The sequence below is a fragment of the Boleophthalmus pectinirostris genome, unplaced genomic scaffold (genome assembly GCF_026225935.1).
Source record: "Boleophthalmus pectinirostris isolate CB_2022bp ecotype Guang Dong unplaced genomic scaffold, ASM2622593v1 HiC_scaffold_19, whole genome shotgun sequence".
Taxonomy (NCBI): domain Eukaryota; kingdom Metazoa; phylum Chordata; class Actinopteri; order Gobiiformes; family Gobiidae; genus Boleophthalmus; species Boleophthalmus pectinirostris.
Genome location: NW_026571140.1, coordinates 18,546,843 through 18,567,315, shown reverse-complemented (window position 1 = coordinate 18,567,315; position 20,473 = coordinate 18,546,843).

Genomic DNA, 20,473 nt, shown 5'->3' with positions numbered 1-20,473 from the left:
GTCACTGGCACTTTCCTTTGTCCCGCACCGTCCGAACGCTCTCACATATATACGTCCCATCTCCAATTCGGTATTAAGTGGGCCCTGAATTTCCCTTGAGCTCCGGCGTTGGTGGAGGCAGCCTCTGGAGTCCGGCTGTGCTAGATGTGTTGTCTGCTCCCTTACCATTCAATTACCCTCCTGTAATCTGACAGGCTCCTCATGGCCAGCGCAGGGACAATCACCGCTGTGTGTATCTACGCCGTGTGCACAGTGTGTGTATTCCATCTGTCTCTGCAAATGTATCTCACATAGAAAAGCTTTTGGAGACGTCCCCCTCACTTTTTCTTTCTCGCTGGCTTGAATAGAACTTCTCTTAGCCCGAGATCTCTGGCCTGAAGTCACTTGACATCCGCTGCACTCACAAAAGATGGTGAAATGAAGGCCGGAGTGGTTCAAACCCCAAAATTTTGATGGCATATCCAAACTTTATTTCTCCCAACTTGCCTCATTGTACCTTTTAATAATATAAATTATACTGGGTAAAACAGAATAGAGCAGGTTGCCAATTACTCATAAGTTGTTCATTTGGACCTCCCTCGTACCTGTGAATGTTGTGATTGTGCCCTTGAGCAAGACACTTTCCTAATCTCAAATTATTGTAATATATAATGTTATAGTGTGTTTTTTGATTATGTTGTTGGTGAGTTATGGCTGCCACTTCCCTCTCAGTATGTCCCAAGGCAGCTATGGCAAGATATTTGAACTCTGGTCTAAACAAAGGAACAATGGACTAAATTTAAGCAAAACTGGTAACTTGATTATAATGCCTATCTTTGTGGGCATTAAATACTTGATTCTTTTTAAGGACAATACACAAGGAGATGTATTTACTTTGTTGACATGTTTCGGCTGCTAGCTGCAAGCCATCTTGAGAACTGTCAGTGTTTTTGCACAGTATAACACTACAAAACAACCTTTTATAACTTGTGACCTGTATATAACATACTGTTTACCAGTTGTAATCTAGTCCATTCACACCCCAAAATACAATATATTATTATTTGCATAGTGTGTATTGTATATAAGAAGATATATATGATGTGTAAAAGTTCAGTCAATGCACTCAAGTTTTAATCCTTTTCATATTATTATCTTTTCATTACGTATAATTTAAATATATTAAGTCTCTGCAAATATATCTAGCATAGAAAAGCTTTTGGAACCGTCACACTTTCTTTTCCTTTTTGTTGGCTTGAATAGAACTTCTCTTAGTCCAAGATCCCAGCCCTGAAGTCACTTGACATCCGGCTGCACTCCCAGAAAATGACAAAATGAAAGCAGAACATTGTGATGGTCCAAAACCCCAAGATTTCGTCCGCTTATCCCCATGTTATTATTTCTCCCTGCAATCTCACGCTCCCATTCTTATCATGCTGTAGCCTTTCCTTTCTCTCCACCATTTTATCAACCTCCCCTAATCACTGTCCCCATGTTTGTCAGTTTTATCGGCACATTTCTCCCTGTTTCTCTGCCTGCGTATGCGTGGCAGGATGGCTCTCGGTGTTGACCTGAGAAGGACTGACATTCAGAGGCCGGTCCCCTGCCTGCAGCACTGACATTTCTGCCAGACTTTGATGGCGCCTTTGAACAGAGATGTGTGGAGGGGAAGAGCTGCCTGCCTGCCTGCCTGTCTGTAGCTCCTTCCAGCTTTAGCAGTGCGCTCCGAGTGAGATGTAGCTACTGTAGCATACTGCTCCCCGCGCACAAACATTCGCACATACATGAATAGGAGAAGAACTTATTCAGTCGGCTTCAATCGGTTAGGCAGCCATCGCTCACGTTAATGTCCCTGCACGCATACTTCACTGCAGATTAAATTATGCACATTTGTAGGAAAAAAGCGGGCCCGTACAATCGATGCATGCACACACGCAATCTCCTGCTGGGATGCTTTCAAAGACCCTCATTGCCCCCCTCTGATAAAACTGGTGCACAAAGATGGGACCTGGTTAACTCGCCCCAGCCTACACTACCCAACAGCCCTCCCCCCTCGCCCCCGTCTACCCCGCTGGTGCCTTCAAAGACGCCCATCCTGAGCTGGTAACCCGGTAGCTCCCCATCTCCAAGCTTTCCAATCTGCTGTATAACCTCCTCCTCCTCTCTCTCTGCCTTTGTTAATGGATCCTCGCCAGGCTGCAAAACACAGAAAGGAAACAAAATACAAAAGAAATAGAGACAGAGAATTGCTTGATGGGTGGGCTGCATTTGTGACAATTTGAGTGCAGCGTGATGTAAAAATGGCGCGCAATTCTGTGTTATTCAGTGTGAATGCCATTTGTGCGCCAGTCCCCGGCACAGTCCCCCGCCAAAAGGAAAATGGAATGCTTCTTTTCATGAGTTGGAGGTAGAGGCCAAATTATGTAGAAGGCTGTGAGGCTGATTAATATTTTGCACCGTGCACAATACAATGAAATATTTTTCCAACAAATTATAAGAAAAGAACTAGCATGAAATTGGATAGAGCAATCATAAATGGTTAATTAGCAGTGCAGCTGTATACCACAATGTCCGGTTTGGCATGTAGACTGAATAACATTTTTCATCTTGTTGCCATAGTTCTCAATGGGAAGTTAAGAAGAGACACAAAGCTAGCAATAAACATAATAATAATCTCCGACCACCACCTGCAACTCACTAACACATCTCATTTGTGCTATAGGTGTAAGGTGTGTGATGTGTCTTTTTCAAGAGCACAACAACAGCATCCGCAATAGCGACTGCCACTCCACAGTGGTACCTGGTATTCCCATAGGTCTCCTGTCCAAGCACTAACCAGAGCCAACCTTGCTTAGCGTCTAAACGAGATTGGGCATTTGCAAGGTGATACAGCCACATATTCTTTCCCTGTCATCTTTTGCTATATAATATATAAAATAAAACAGAGTGAGTGGTGGATACATTTATTCACAACATTTCAATATGATGAGCATAGAAGAGTGGGTTCTCCATGATTAATAACCAGATGCTTTTTGTATAGCGGTGTGTATGATCCTCCAATTAAATCATGGTAAAAATAAATACATGTCATTGTGCATATGTATCTGAGCCACCCCGAAAATCCATTTTGCTCACTATTGTTTCTGTTTTTAGATGAGTTTCTAGTTTAAGTACTAGTTTTAGTATCAATTATCTGGGTATTGATTTTTGAAAACCTTGTCAAAGAAAAACATAAACCTTGCGCAATAACATTTGCCGCACTTAGGGACCATTCTTCTAGCCAGTAAAAAATGCATGGATGGTAGATTACTTAAAGTGATTTTTTTGTAGTATATATATATATATATATATATATATATATATATATATATATATATATATATATATATATATATATATATATATATATATATATATATATTTCTACAAATTACTCTTAATTGGTTTAGTACTAACTCCTCTCAATTCTCATCCATATTTAATTTGCTACCAAATAGTTTTGCCTTCACGTCTGACACTTTGAAAAAGCCTGGTCACAAAGTTTGGAAAGTGTGGAGCTTAGTTTGAATTTACTTGTGTTGATTTTATTGATGTTCCTCGAAAGACGGCCAGGATTAATTTACCACATGAAAGCTATAGCAGCGAGTGTCCGTCTTGTGTTATTTTATCTCGTTATCTTCTAAAGTTGGATGCGTTAAGAGAACAATAGTGGAGACAAATTTGTGTGGGCACGAAGCAGCTCAGTCACTTTCAAGTGCCTTCTTAAATCAGTTGGCATCTAGAAAAGAACAGAGGAGTAGTCTACCTCTTTAGTCTCACTCACTCTATTTGAATTAAGTCCCTTGAAAAAGTCATTTTGAAGCATGTTTACAATATAATAATCTGACCTGAGGGTAGACATTGTTATACATAATGTATATATGTAACTAATCAGTGTGTAATTATTCCTTTCACCAAGAGAGATTTAGACTTCATTTTTCTTATCAACGCATCTGGGCTAATGTCTGCTTTTCAAAGGCACTGACCGAGGGAAAAGCTTGACATTACTCTTACAACATTACTACCATATTTGTTTCATAATTTAAAAAAAAGTGTAAAATAGATACCTGTGCCTAATTTAAAAAAAGCATGAAATGTGAAAAACAGAACCAGTTCACTGTAAATGGTTTGCAGTGATCCTATATTCCTCACCAGATGCATTCTGAGCATCTTCATTATTCACCAAAATGAGTTTACGAGCTTTTTTCACAACTTTCAGTGGCCAGAGTGGAGTTTAAAGCCAACAGCAATTAGCATGGTAGCATGGTAGCACACTTCATGATACTGTGACAATTAAACACTTAATAATTAAATGCAGACACTATGCATAGTTGACTTTGTCCTCAAGAGTTGCTTATATAATAGGTATATCTGTACATGGAAAAAAATCTGATTCAGGGCCTTTAAAGCTACCACTGAATATCTATTGTCAACTTCCCAAGTTAAGAAGGTGACAATTCCCATCCCTTTAAACAGCCCTCAAGCACAAATCTCACTCCCCCTCAGCGTTTTCTTCTCCTCTTCCCTCAGTTCTCCACCCGCTCTCCCTTCTCTCACCCTTCTCCTCCAAGCTGGTTGGGGCCCTAGGGTGCCTGCCGCTGCCGCCGACGTAACCAGCGCTATTGATTGGGACCAGAGCTGCATCTCACCTGCTAATTGAAAGCCGATCGGGGCCCTGGGGCAGAGCTGTAAAACAGGCCCCGTGTGGCATTAAAAAGCTTGAAGGCTGACGGGCCACTGTAAATCCGCCACTGCTAATAGCCGGGCCGTATATCCATCTGCATTAGTGAAGCCGAGTGTGTCCGTGCATATAGTGCGCCAGTGTGTTTCATCTGCTTAAACATGGCGCAGTCCTACACAGGTGGTTCTCGGTGACAGCCTGATGTCCCATAGCAGCAGGGGAACAGTCTTGCCGGTAATGGACACATCCGTTCTCCTCTCCTCAATCCTCCTGACAACAGCTGCGCCAGCCACTCCTCATCCTCGCTGTCTGTCCGTGGGTCTGTCGGGCAGCGTGCATGTCTGTCCTCCTCCTTCTCCTTTGTTTCAGCTCAAGTCGCATGTGATCTTCCATAAAGAGACATTAGGTGAAGATTTCCACTTATATTTGGGTGGTTCAGCTTTAGAGCTTTATGGATCATCTCCTTATCCATCTCCCAGGAGGAGGAGTCCAAGTCAGGGAACTTTGCAACTGTGCATCATTATTGAGTAAATGAAACAAAAGACAACTTCAGGTATGTTTGTTATTATAGATATAGATAAATAGATCAGAAAACAGCATAATGAGGGCTCTTTAAAAGTACGCACAACTATTAATACTGATTACTACTAGTACTCTACCAGCGAGCCTGCTGTTGGGACTTCTGCTACCACTAAGACTCACATCTGTTCACCCCCATAGAGTCATCATCTATCAAGCCCAACTTATTACTCCCCCCAGACCCCTCTCATTTTGTGCTTGGCAATATATATTTTTAAGTACTTCTTACATACAGTGATGAAGTGAACAGCATTATCTCATAAGCCCGTTACAGTGTGTCCTGTCTACCAAAAATCTGTGTTCCTATTCTATATTCACAGTAGTGAGAGTGTATGTATCATTGAGTATTCAGTTTGATCCAAAAGTTGAGAGATTGTGCTAGGAACAGTAAGCCCTATCTATGAATTTAAACACATTTTTGGTTGATATGAAGCAAGAAGAAGAAAAAGAAAGAAAGGAAACTTTTTGAAACAAGTTCTTATATACTGTAGGTTATTGAATTTGTGTGACAGATGTAGATTTTGTCATATAAGTCCAACAAATATACTATGTTGAGAAGTAACTAGACACATGTACAGAATATACATAATTTATATAAACTGGTACAGCTACTCTTTCATTCTGTGGCATTCATAATACAGTTAAATACATTTCAAATCAAAGGAATACATTGCAGTCCTTGATCAAGTTAGGCTTCAGCATTAGTGAGAGAAAAAGAAAAACACAGCTCTTGTGTGTACATGTTCGATTTTGTCCTCTCTAATCTGTGATAAATAAATGCATAACACAAAGCTGTTTTAATCCTATGTCGGGTTTTTACACTATAATGTAATGTGACTCAGTGTGAAAGGATTGTAAACAGCCTATTCAGAATACAGTAATCTGATTGCACCATGTATTGGAAAATATTGCAAAATTATTTTAAAGGGCCCATATTACGCTATTTTCTGATCTATGTTCTAATGTTGTTTCCTCATCAAAAACATATCTGGTGTTGTGTTTTGTTTCATTCACAAATGTTTAACACACAAACCCTGCTTAATTAGGCTGAGTTCTTCTCTCAAATAAAAAAACATTCTGTTCTACTTTGTGATGTCACTTTCTACTGTATTTTTAAACTCCATACACCTTCACTAGAATCATATGGATATTTTCTCTACTAAATTAAATGTAAAATGTAGCCGTTAACTTGAAAACTACCACTGCATGACATCACAATGTGGAACAGAGCATTTGAAGCTTCAGAGATGTAGACTGTTTACACAAACATGTGTGAATCCAACAAAACACAACTCTTGGTATGTTTTTGAGGAGCTAACAACATTATAACATGGCTTTAAGAGTCCATTTTGTCTAACGTAGGACTTTTAATGCAGGTGTTCAATAGTCTGTAAATAAATGCACTAATACCACTAAATTATTGTAGACATGAGTCCCGCCTGCCCACCCATTTTACCTCTGTTGAGCTATTTACCTACACAATCTAAACTCACAGGCCTTACTAACTTCCCTCTTCACATGTCACGTATTATCGTATCTTATTTGTCAACCCCTTGTTCTTTTTGCTTGTCTCTTGTCTGCCTTCCCTACCCTCCCTCTCCCCCCCAGCTCAGTCGTCTCTCTTCCCATCTCATCCGCGGGCCTGCCACGCTCTCATTTGTCACATTTACAATGGAAACATCCAAATTTACAGATGCTATCAATTAATCACCTCCGCTCTAATTACAATCCAATTAACCTCGGTTTCAGCGCGCCATGCTGCAGGACGGCCAGCACCCTCTGCACTCAATCACTGCACTGTTCTCCCTCAGTCCCCTCTGAAGACACGCCTGAGACCTAATGGAAGAAATACTCACTCCTAACCAAGCCTGAATAGATATATTATTATGTGGCTTAAACTGTGCTATCCCTCTCCCTATGGTTTTCTATTCATAGGTAGGCTTAGTGCTACTTATACTTCCTTCCAAACTACTCTATAGATCAGAAGCACATAGGTACAAAGAGGGACATTTACTAAAGAAGCAGTACTTTTGCAGTACGTTCTGTTCATGTTGCCATTGTGATATGAGTGTTTTACAGTTGACAGCGTACACGCTTGATATTTCAGATGAAGAAGCTGAAAAACAGCCCATATAACTGTAGCAGTGTTCCCAAAGTGGGAATTGTGAAACGCTGATCTTAGGTTCCGGAGATGACTTAGAAAATATCATTTTAATATTATAACACTATTTTAATCTAATAGTATATTTTATTTGAAGTTATGCCAAGATTCAAATTCTTACCCCTTTTAGACAAGCTACTGTTTACGCAACAAGAAAGCATTAAACAGATAATCAAACAAATAAACAAACTCATTAATCTGTGTTTTTGGACAGGTGTCAGAGCTTGCATTGCATGAAGTTGTTGTTTGGTGCTTAATGAACAAACCTGAATGTGCTTGTATTGGTGCAGTGAATGTTTCTGGCATGACTTTGTGTTGGTCCACATGAGGATGGAGTATGCTAATCAAATAATCCTCCAGGCAGGCCCTATCATGCAGCTCCAGACTCCAACAGTGAACCACGTCACAACATTTACATTGTATGTTCCCCAAAGAACAGACAAAGAGCCTTCTCCACCATCACTGGCAGCTGCAGCACATATTCAGGGCGACCCACTAGGGCGTCATGAGTTCAAATCCCCCCGGCAACAGTCTGAAGAATGTTTTTCATATGACCTGGCTCTCTCCCTTTTTCCTTCTTTCCAGTCTCATCAATAAGCCAAAATAATGTCTGTGCAAAGAGCGTAATTGTGGTTGTTCTGGATTGTTCCCTGACTGCTTAGGTCATTATTTATCCAAATTTGTGCAAGGAAGGAGTGCTAGTAGACCGGTGACAGGTGAAGCAATTAAAGCCACTGTGAGTGATCTGATTTTTACTGTCTTGAAGATGTTATTTTTACTGTCTTAAAATGTGAAAAACCGAACTAGTTCATTTTTAACACTTTGCAGATTCCTCACTTTTCCTAACACTTCCTAGCATCCTAATTATTCATTGCAATTAGTTCACTTTTCACAACTTTCAGAGGCTGTAATGGTAATGCTATGAACAACTATCATGCTAATGGCACATGAGTGGACAGGAATATTTTACTTTATTTATTACACGTTTATTATAAGAACCAAAAAGGTACTACCCCTTTAAGATAAAGGCAACTTTTATTTATCCCACAAAGGGGAAACTGGTGTTGCAATTGATGTTGCAACAGCAAAGTACAAGAGCAGCAACAGTAAAGTAATGATACAAAAAAAAAAAAAAAAAAAAAAACTAGAGACAGATTCCAATTAAAGGTTTTATATTACACAAAATTGACTAATGTGAGCTTTTATCATGTTATAATGTTCATACATGTTTGAGTAACTCTTTATTGTTAGTTTGTCTACATCTCCAAAGAGATTAGCAAGATTATCCAAATGATTCTAGTGAAGGCATATGGAGCACTTCCTGTATTACCATATGACATCACAAGGTGAGTGTTTTCTGTTTGAGCGAACAACTCAGCTTAAATATGCAGGGTTTGTGTGTATGAATGAAACAAAACACAACTCCAGGTACATTTTTGATGAGGAAACAACATTATAACAGATCAGAAAATAATATAATATGTGCCCTTTAACATATTTGGTACAATCTATCTGAACTCCTGGACAGTTGGTACTATTACTATAACTCAATCACTACTGGTTATGCCTTATCAGTCTATACTGCGGTTTTTCAAGCATATCTCCTGATGGAAGAATGGAACAAAAAATAGAAAAGATGCTGTGAAAATATTTGCTGTTGTGGTTGGAACGCCGCTCGGATCCCAAGGATGTGGGCCGGGTGTGTTTGCACAGCTGTCTGTCTCCCAGGCTCGGAGATTATGAGCGCGTGCCTGCTGGAGTGCATTTGTTTGTCAAAGTCACTACGTCTGTAAGTTGTATGCACCTGGCGGTTGTGGGGTGCCTTATATGTGCGACTATACGTGCATGCATGGGTATCAAAGTGTGTGTTTGTGCAATGGTGGTTATCCAGGGAGAAGGAAATCCATCTGTCTTGCTGAGGAAAAAGATGCCAGAAACATAGAAGGAGAGATTTGGATCCAAGAAGGAGGAAGTGAGCCAAGCAGATGCCCTTATAACTCCTAAACTGTTTCCCTGTCGCCTTCTACCCACAAGATGTTCACCAACTTGTTTTATTGAAGTTCTTCTCAGCTCCGAGAAGATGCATTTGCTGGTACATAACTTTTGAAGCCATCTACAAAACTTATTTTATAAAGTTTCCAATTTGTTATTCTACCATCATTGTACACTTGCTTATACTGATACTGAATGCCAAAACCATTTTATTTTGGCAAACACAAAAAGAATTGTCTGCTGTTTTGACAACCTTTTGGAGTTAGCTTTGGATGTTAAAGGCTATTTTATAAAGAAAATTCTGAAGTTCAAGATTTACATAAAATCTTTAAGTAGGGTTTGTGGGAATTTACATTTTAAGACCATTCTTCGTGAGTTGCACAAATGTGATTCAAATGATGTTCCTGCCAATTAAAGGTCCTATATTACATAAAATGTGACCTTTAAGTTATGTGATAATGTTGTTACCTCATCATCAACATACCCAGAGTTGTGTTTTGTTTCATTCACACGCTTGAGTAACCCATACATCTCCAAAGCTCAACATGCTCTCTTCCACCTTGTGATGTCATGAAGTGGTAGTTTATATGTTAACAGCTACCTTTTACCTTTTCTTCAGTAGAGATCGTCAATTCCAGGGGTGAAATTATCCACATGATTCTAATGAAGATGTATTTTGTTTAAAAACACAGTGTAGCACTTCTTGTATTGTCACATGGCATCACAAGATAGAACAAAGTGTTTTTAGTTTGAGAGACCAACACAGCCTAAATATGCAGGGTTTGTGTGTTAAGCGTGTGAATGAAACAAAACTCAACTCCAGGTATGTTTGTGATGAGGAAACAACATTATAACATAGATGAGGAAATAGCATAATATGGGGCCTTTAAGGTTGAAGCAGTAAGCATAATTTTATCAACTCTAATCAACATCACTCATTACCTAATTTGTAAACAACTTTATCCCCTCCTTTAATGTAATCCAAATGGGTCTGTTCATGTCCGCTTTAAAAACAACAAATGATTCCAGCACCGTACAACATGGCCAATAATGGACACAGAGTAGCTGCATGCTAATACATGAGAAAACCACTTGTAAATTTAGACATACATTCTTAGCAACAACAAAAGCCATAAACGGCATTGTTATTTTTACGAAGAAGCGAAAGAAATGAGCCTTCACGTCAATATTAAAATTGTGTGTTTTTGCAATATGGCTATTATGTGTGTGTAAATGCTGATTACAAAAGAAAAAGCTTGACAGATTAATGGGATTATGTCTATGTGTGTATTAAAATAAGCAGAGTGATTTATTAGTTTGTAAAATCGTTCGTACTAAGCATATTATCCAGCTAAAGTGTTGAATATATACATGAATATCATAGTTTCTTTGTCCCTCACTTGCACTCTCTTTGTGGCCGCCCATCAGTCTTGTCCAATACTCTCCCTCATTTGTTCATTTGATATTTGTTTCATTATTGCTGCTGCTATTATTATTGCTGTAGTTTGATACATACCCCGACAGCTCTTATTTCCATTATAAGTCATCAATTAATACAGAGAAATGTAATTATTTTGACAAGGCATCTAATGTAGGGCCGCTGGGATGAAGAATGGGCGGTGACTGGGTGTGCTTCAAACTGTCAAATATACAGTGGTGGATTCATGCCGACCCTCGCCATCACAAGCCAGCCTCCCCAGTTTGTATTACCAAAGCACCAGCCTGCTCTTTATTCTGCGTTTGATAGAGCTAAATGTTAAAATTTTATGAGGGAACACAGCGGTTTTCACAGCAAGAATATCTTTTGTAATATTAGCAAGAAAAAGAAAAATCCCCATGCATAGTTTTAAAAGGAGAAGTTGTTTGTGCTGCATGACTTTACAATTTTATATTTTTATAAGGTGAGATATGAATAATTAACTGAGCTATCATTCTAAATGTTTAAGTGAGTGGTCCTGATATTTTTCTTTCAGTTTCTTTTGCTACAACTTGGTACAATGTATCTCAATGTGATGGAGTTCCTTGCTTAAGGACACATTGACAGTTTTGCCATTGGTGCCCCACTGTGACACCTGATATGCTCAGCGTTCTCCCATCCAAGTACTATCCAGGCCCAGTCTTGCTTAGCTTGTGAGATCTGTCAGTGCTGCTTTGATCCGAGGTCTGGGTCATTGTCATTAGTGAGGAGCATGGCAATCACAATCATATGACAGCATGACAGTTTTCTAACAAAGACAAAATAGAAATGAGCCTGCATATTTATGACAACAAATCTGGTTAGTGACTCAACAACCAAGCTCAAATCATGCAGCGTTTTTCTTGTCGTGAGAAAAAAGATTATTGTTTTGAAGAATCAATTTATTGCCTCGCACAAAGCCATAAAAACAATGATGGTAAACCTAATAAGAAAAAAGTAATAAAACTATCAAGTTTACTGTATAATTAAAATTTCCATTAATTCAACTTTGGACATAATTGATTTTTTAATTATAGAGTATAAAGACGCAATTTATAGCAACAGCAAACTCAACTCAATTGAATTTTCAAAATCCACTTAGCAACAGCCAGAGCACTTTGAATTGCTCTCGGCTATTCTGTTTTCCCCAGTAGGGGAACAGAATCAACAATATGTAAAGTCAGATGTAATCTACTGGCAAAAATGTGCCTTTTTCTCTCGCTGCTTTCTTGGTTCAGCATCAGTTCAACAGATTTTAGCGGGTAATACGAAGACTCTTGTTCCCAATTAGTGCAAATGGAATATTAAAAAATGAAACCCCATTATCATTATGTGGGCTGAGTACACAGCCGTGTTTAGACAGTGCACTGAACTGTGTCTAATATGATTACATGACATTCCTCACTTCTCACACCGGGCCCACAGGCTTGTGCTTGGCCCCACGTTGACCTCCCTTTCCTCCAGTGCCCCGGCCTTGACTCCTCCACGGCTCAGTCCACTTGTCCTGCGGACTCATTCTCAGACTCACGTCCAGCCTCCCTCACCAGCATCACACTGCATTTGGAGCTTTTTATCCCTCCTGGTTTCTGCGCCTGTCCTTTCTTGTTTCATCTGGGCTCATCCTGCCAATCTCATGTCCTTGTTATCCGTACCTTCCTTTCCCCTGTCTCCCTCGTTCCTCTCTTTTTGCTTTGTCTGCCTCCTATTTTCCCCACTGCTGTGGAGGTCAGCCATGAAGTGGAGCCAGAGAGCTTGGCCGTGTTTAATTACATTAATAAAACAGCCTGTGAGGTAGAATGACCTCGTGGCCTGCAGCGCGCTCCGTACCCCCCTCAACCCCGCCCCCCACACTCCCCATCTCTCCCTGTTGTTTAGCTGGCCTGGGAGGTCCGGAGAGCCCCCCCGCAGCTCTGCTCCAATTGGTGCCAGGTTGCATTTCATGGCTGATTGCGAAGCATGTGTTTCTCCCTCTTCGGTGAGTTGCTGGTTACGCCCTCCATCTTGAATCTCCAGTGGTTTCCGACAAGCACTCTTTACTGGAGGTCATGTCAGAGACTTTCCCTGGCTCCCTGACCTGCTGCAGGTGGAGGAGGTGGAGGATGATGGAGGAAGACCCATGTTCTCTGCAAAAAGCTGTAATGAGGGGCATGTCCTTCTGGATGAGCTCCTCAGAGGTTGCAACCATCCAGATCACTTATATTTTCCGCATGCTGTCCCATTTCACCAGGAGTCTATGTGGCTTTGACAGAATTTAACACATTGACTTCATGGAGAGAAGGGGTGGCTCTCTACATGTGGCGAGGTATTTGGAATGGCTGGATGCTGCTCCTTGCGTCATAAAGTGAAATCGCAGGCACACAAAATGCCCCGCGGTGCAGGAGACAATGGCCCTGTGCACATAAATTATGTCAGAAGCAGGATGGCATATGACAAGTAGCAGTAACTTACTATTATTGCCTGCAACCAATGATGACAATTTCCTGCTGTAGCCAACAGGTCGGAGCAATGTAATATGCATAGGATTCATGCAAATGGGAATGCCTCCAACATGTGTCAGAAATATCATCGCCAGCGGGTAGAAGGCCTGTATCTTTGTAACAGAGTCTTATTTTCATATTGACAACCAAGCATTCATATTGTAGTTTATGAATAGAATTTGTGGGCCTTGGGGTCACACATCTGCCACTTCCAATAAAGAACCACATAAAGCTTTAGCTCAGCTCGGGAGAAGTAAAATTACCAGTTGGACTCCCAACCAGCAGCTCGTCTCATTGCAGCTGTCTCCATGTTTTCCATGAATAGTCAAAGGCACAGCCATGAAAAGTGGCATCATCTTGTATGGGGACATTACAGCCTAATGTGGACACATAACTTACATGTCCCATACAATAGCGTACGGCGACGCCGTAAAAAGCACTCCGCACTTGGCTATTTATGGGCAACATTTCCTCGCAGTGCATGTATGTTGATCTAGCCGTGCCGTTGTACCATGTTGTTGCCAATATATTATGGGCTAATGGCAAAACTGCAGGGGCACTCTGGCACCCTAATGGCTTTGATGGTAGATGCTTTCAGTTAGATTGTAAGAGCAAAAAGTAGTTAAAAGTGTCCCCGGCTATAGGCTGTGCCAATGTTTTTGGTGTTGTTCTAAACACTGACTCTTGTGTCCTCAAAGAATGACATTTATCTGAAAGAAGGACATGAAAAATATGGCTTGGGAACATGCTTCAGATGTTTATTTGATAAAAAGCCATCCGATGATGAAATAAGATCATTGCATGTCCCCTTGGGTCAGCTTTTAAATCTTTTCCTAAAGCACGCCACACACAGAAGCTTTATATTGTTTTCCTTTTTCTTACTATGGACGCTTGTTTTATTGATCTCAAATACCTTTTCCAATTTATGCTTGACATTTTGATGCTTTATCCTTGTGACATTGAATTAATGCTCTCACTGTTGGCAAAGTATTAACTGCCTTTAATAGCTGTACAAACATCTTTATAGCTGTAATTATTCCCTATATTCTCCTGCCTTCCTCTGTTCTAGTTTAGACCTTCTTCTCTGTCGGCTTTGTTATTTGTTTGGAGTATTTTCATTAGATTTCCAAGCTGGCAATTAGAGTCCCTCTCCAAAGCGAAAACCGGATTGCGCCACTCCATGCCCCATCTCTTTATTGCATGGTTAAGCACCCTTCAGACTCACATGGTTATTAATACCATGGCTACTAAATCACACAAAATGCATTGTGGCTAACTAGGTTACCGCATTGTTTACTTTGCCTCAAAACATCAGGTTAAACAAATTTACCTTTCGCCTCTTTCACTTTCTCTGTCCTCCCTTTCCCCACTTTGAACATGGGCACAAAGAGGCACCGAGAGGAAAGTTAATTAGATAGAGGTCCAGGGAGGTAATGGAAAGGGGCTGTATGGAAACAGATGGCCCAGGATTTATTAACTTGCAGGAGCGCTTGAAGGAAGCCACTGTGACCAGACATTAGGCCAGTCACTGTCTGGGTGTGGGCTAGCAGGCAGGCAGGCGGCATACAGGTAGAGGCTGTCACTACCCAAAAATAGCTTGCAGATTTATCTCTGTGTTGTTGCAAATCATCTATCAGGGAGAGGGGGGACAGTGGATGCAATCTGGCTGCCTACTTGACAGTGATACTTAATGCCTTTCAAGTCATGCAAGTATAAAACAGGCACAAAGTTAATTCCATGCACTTGCTGATGTATTGCTTAAAACTCAAACTATACAAGGATGACACTGTAATTTCTATATACGCACATTTTTTTTGAGTTGAAAACATGTAGAAATTGGTAGCTTTAATCCTTCTTTTAAGGCAAAATACTAACTCCAGCCACAAGAGGCCAGTGAAGACAGAACTCGTTGCAAGGATAGGTTTTTGCTAATATTTTTGTTAAACTAGCTAAATATCCTTCTGGATTTTGTGAGTGTGGACCAGAGCTAGAAGCAGTAGAGCATGCTATTTTAAACTGTAAGGTGTAATGATCTATAAAGAGTGTAAGAATGTATACAGAGATGGACTTTAAGACAAGAATTTCAAAAAGACAAAGAGGTTGCATTTAATTTGTGTAATATACTAAATGGTTCATAGGAGAATGTAAAATTGTTATGTAATTTTTTTTAGGGGAAATAATTTCTCAGTATCTAGAATATTCTGTAATACTCTGGCTCACACTCCAGCACAGAAGGTGGCGAAAATGCACCTAAATGTTGGTTGCCACACAGCACAAAACAAAAAAGAAGTAGAAGGAGCACATGAACTAGTTAGCTAAACATATTATTATTATTTTTGTTTTTTCAAAACATGGTCACATGGCATACTTTCAACACTGCAAAGAAGGTTCAATTCCCTGAGAGGTATGTGCTTCTGCTTGCTTTTAAATATGCAGTGCAATAAACTTATTGTGATGTACTTTAGTCTCTGTTGTACTGTGTATTTGCTCAAGAACCATTAACATAATTGTAAGTAAATAGTAGATTTGTAGTGCCTAAGTAGCCTAAGGTCAGCATTAGCTCTTCATGTCTGTAATTTGCTTTTCTGTAAAGGTGAGGTATTATAAAAGCAGCAAGTCATTTAGCACCGTGACAGACACATTTAAACCACCATGTTTCACTTATGCAGATGAAGGAATGTAAAATAGGTTAAAGAATAAACAATATAAGGGAACATCACGCAGTGCAATATTCAGAGCCTAACCTTGACTGCTCAGAGACACAAAACACATCCTTTAGACTGCAAAACAAACATTTCCTGTCCTTCCAGCACAATAAGCAGCACTATATTGGATGGAAGCACACTATTGGGAAAAGAAAATTCTCAGAAAATAAGTATAAAACAACAATATGATGTGGAGCCCCAGAGGTCCTCAGACTTCCGAAGAAAGGTGGATCTGTGTGTAAACTCAAGCTGAGTCACACAGAGCACAGAAATATGAGCCCATATAGTGAGTGAATAGGAGCGCCTGGTCTGTTCTGTCTATGGATGGCCAATAGTTAAATGAATATAATTTATCATCAGAGAGGGCCAGTGGAGATGTGCTGCTAGTTTTTCTCCCACAGTTCTGAGATTGTGGGACAGGTCTTCTTGCATGACATACTTTGTCCTAGTTTAAACCTGGTTTGATCATTTATTACATTACTATTGCAATTAGATCATTTATTGCAATGCTGTTCGAAGTTACAAAACAATTCACAATGAACCAAACCAAAGCTATTAATATGTTTGTGTAAGCCCTCAGTTCAGTTGTCCAGGATTAGTTCATAGCAAAAAAATGTATGTAAACTGAATTCTGTAAACTGAATTCTGTCAACTGGACAATTTTTGAAAGGAGAATATGTTTTTTTTCCATTCATCCAAGTAGCTTCTTCAGCACTGACAGGGTTTTGTGACTTTCTTAATAAGTATCTGTTTGAAGGGACAAGCTAACGACAGTGAAACTAACACACACACTAGTGGTTTATAGTAAGGAGTCTGGAGCCTGTTAGTTCAGGCCATTGAACTACCCTGAAGTGTGAACTGTCACCTCAGTCATATTTTGCACAATAATTCAAGTGCCTCTTAGAATCTATTAGCAAACATTGATCATCCCTATTGTTTTTTGTTTTGGATCTGATTATGGAGCTGTTAATGGGTGACAGATTGTACCTTAAGTCCTCATTCCTGTTCAGAGAAGGCTTGTCTTTTCTGCCAAATCTTGTTTGTTGGGTTTGAACGGTTTGAAAATACTTTTCTACCACTTTTTGACACCACCATCAGAAACATGTAGCAGACGCAGTAGGCTAATGCTCAGGTCAATGCCCATGACCCTTGTCTCTGGCTCAGGTCTGGAGACAGTCCCTGGGTGCTGACCACCTGCTCCACTCCATGATGGATGACTTAAATGCAGACTACCAAGGCCTGGACAAAGTGCGTTGTCTGGAACTTCTAGACGCCAGGTATGGATCATTAGTATGTAATAATATTTAGCTTGTGCTTCCCTGTATAGAATCTAATCCAGGATACATTAAAATGAGATTGTAACATAGTAAGAAGTTTAGTCATCATCTCTCTAGCCACAATAAGTGCAGTATAATATTTTAGTATTATATAGCATTCTCTTTGCATAGTTGAATTACTAGCAACTGTTAATATTTCATTGATGAAAGCTACATCAGTGTAATGTAACATGCTCACTTTCGGTGCTCTAAAATACCATTCACTTGTGTTCTTTTTGTGAGTGTATTTATGTCTTCACTGTTCCTCGTCTCAAACAAGAACAGATCTTCCAAGGGTTTTAGGACTTGTAAAGCAGATGTCATTGTTTTGATGCATTGAGTTTGAGCGCAAAGGCAGCTCAGTTGAAATCAAACAGTGTTGACAATGCGGTGCAAAAAGCTAATGAAACTCGCGCTTAGTTTAGAAGATGCTACTTTATTTCAGCCCTCTCTAAACACTTTTCTGTTGGATGGAAAACAACACGTGCCGAGGAACAGCTTGTTGTGTAGGCTCTGTGAAGCAATGCCGTTTGTGTGAGTCAACTTCAAATGCCACATCCCTGATCCTGCCAGGCCTCTACCAAAGTAAAAATAGGCTGTGATGACAACTGTGCGCTGACATAAAGACGCCTATTAACAATGTATGTTTCTGCTGATGCTGAAGGGAGCTCCGGTTCAGCCCAGCATGGCCTGTCAGAGCCACCACACACTATCAGGCTTAATCAAACAGTCTCTATGAGTTACATCATGACAAACCAAAATGCAGTCTTTAAAAAGGGGGGCTCACAGCAGAAGCTAACACTGGCTGACTGGATTCGGTGCGATACTGTGTTGCTGCGTGTGATGGGAACTGAGGGCTGGCTGCTAGGGAGCAGTGCATCGAGTGTGACAATGGCAGAAAGAGGCTAAGCTCTGCTCTAGTCTTTGGGAGGAGCTGTGTGGCTAGGCAGTGTCCTCACATGACTCTTTTGTATGTGCTAAATGTGTTTGAATGACGCAGTACAATACAATGGAATACATGTGTGTTTGTTCTGCTTCATATTTCTATTATTGGAGGTAGTGAGTGAGTGAGTAAAGAGTGGAGCAAAATCTGGCTTCTATGAACCATCAGAAAAAGTAGAATTAGTTATCACGGTACTATACTGTAATTCTAGCATATTTTGGTTCAGAACACACAGCGCAACCTGATGTAACCTTGCACTGCAACCTGGATTGTCACAAGTTTTCAAGCACATTTCAACAGCATATATTTTCCAACAAAAACATTTTATTTAACTACTTGCTCAGAAGCTGCAAACCGTAAAATGTCAGATATTAGGTAAAATGTTAATTTTTCCAAAAATTATATTGTTTTATTATAATCAAAGCATGTAAGCTGGCTGCTGTGATTGGCTAAAACTCCACTGAGAGTCCCTCCTCGTCTGCACGATATCAGCAGGAGCCATTCCAGGCTGATAATGAGTACAACTCAATTTAGAGTGCTACATATATCAATATGGTGTTAGCCAGGTTAACTTTGACCACCCTTGTGTTACATTAACAAATGCTTCATCTTTTGACCATTTTATAGGAGGAATTGCCACTGCAGACCAGGAAGAATACTACTGTTTACAAAACATTTACTGTTTTTCATACCTGTTGTTTTGAGGCACATTCTAAAGCTTGAAAAAAAAAAAAATAATAATAAAAAATCTATATATATTGCCCTTTGCAACCTGTTGGCCTTAAACTGGGTATACCTTGAGTGTTACCTCATGGCAATATACCATTTTCCATGAACAGACAAGGTGGCATGAAAACTCTTTTACTTTTAATCCTTTTTGTTTGATCCTAGTTCCTGGCTCATGATTGGCTTCCTACCCGGATGTTGACTGAAAACTGTTGGCAAATCTGACTTTCTTTCTTGTCCTCTTTGTGTTTTAGTGTCAGTTTATAGTTTTGTTTACTCCTCGTCTTCAGTTGCTGGCCTCAACATTCCATACCCTTACTCAACACTGATAGCCATTTTCCATATACTGTTGACACGTCCAATTGAGTGTTTTCATTTTACATTAACTTTGCACTGCCTTTGTCTTTTTTCTTTATAGCAATCTAAGTATGGCATTGCACAAGTATATATGTTCATAATAAAGATGCTCAACAGATGTAGCCAATCAGAATGTAAGTGGCTCTCATTTACTGTACATGCAAATGAGAAAGCACAATTGTTTTGAGTAGTGTACACAAAATACATCATTATAATTAATTCACTCCTTCTGTTCCTTAACAAATAGAATCCACCTAAATTCTTTTGCAGACACCATTCTCTGAGTTAGGCATATGTTTTTAGTAATGCAAAACAACGCAAGTTATCAGTTTCTCAAATAAGAAAAATTGTGTAGCTTTCTAAATGTGAGTGTGCAGTGACATTCAGCTCAACTCATTTCTGAATCGCACACTTTAACAGTTAGATTTTTTTTATTGTGTCATGATGATTATGAACAGATAACCGAGTGTAATTTCCATTATGTTAATGGTGCTTTCAGGGGGGCTATGCTTAAGCTTAGGTATTAAAAAATGTTGCTATGAGTTACAAGGACACTGCGACACATCAACGCTTCCCTCTCTAATTTTATATATAAACATCTGTCAGAGCTTTCCCACCGCAAATTGTACGAGCGCTTCCATTGGGATGTTTTCAGATGCAGATGACATTGTGCCGATGTTATTGTTAGTAATGGCGCGCTGTAAGGGGTGCTTATTTTAAAGCACTCACGACTATATGGCTTTGAAAATGTCTTTTTGCAAGCTGTTGAAATGCCAATATCGTTTTTATAGTCGGCAGCCATTATCTTGTCTTTGCTTAGGCTTTTAATCTTCCAGTCTGAGTGTAGTCAAATAAAGGACATTTATATCATGGCTGCATGGAGTGTAGTTGTATTAATCTCTGCAATGGTGCACTGTGGTTTTGTGTTATCGTCCTTATCGTGGTGCCCTATAGCCTTTGAGGAATTTTCAAATGATTTACTTGAGTACTGTTTGTGTCAAGGGGGCTGCCAGGACTTCATGCCATCCATAAAACTGATTGCTATATGATGATGTTTTGTTA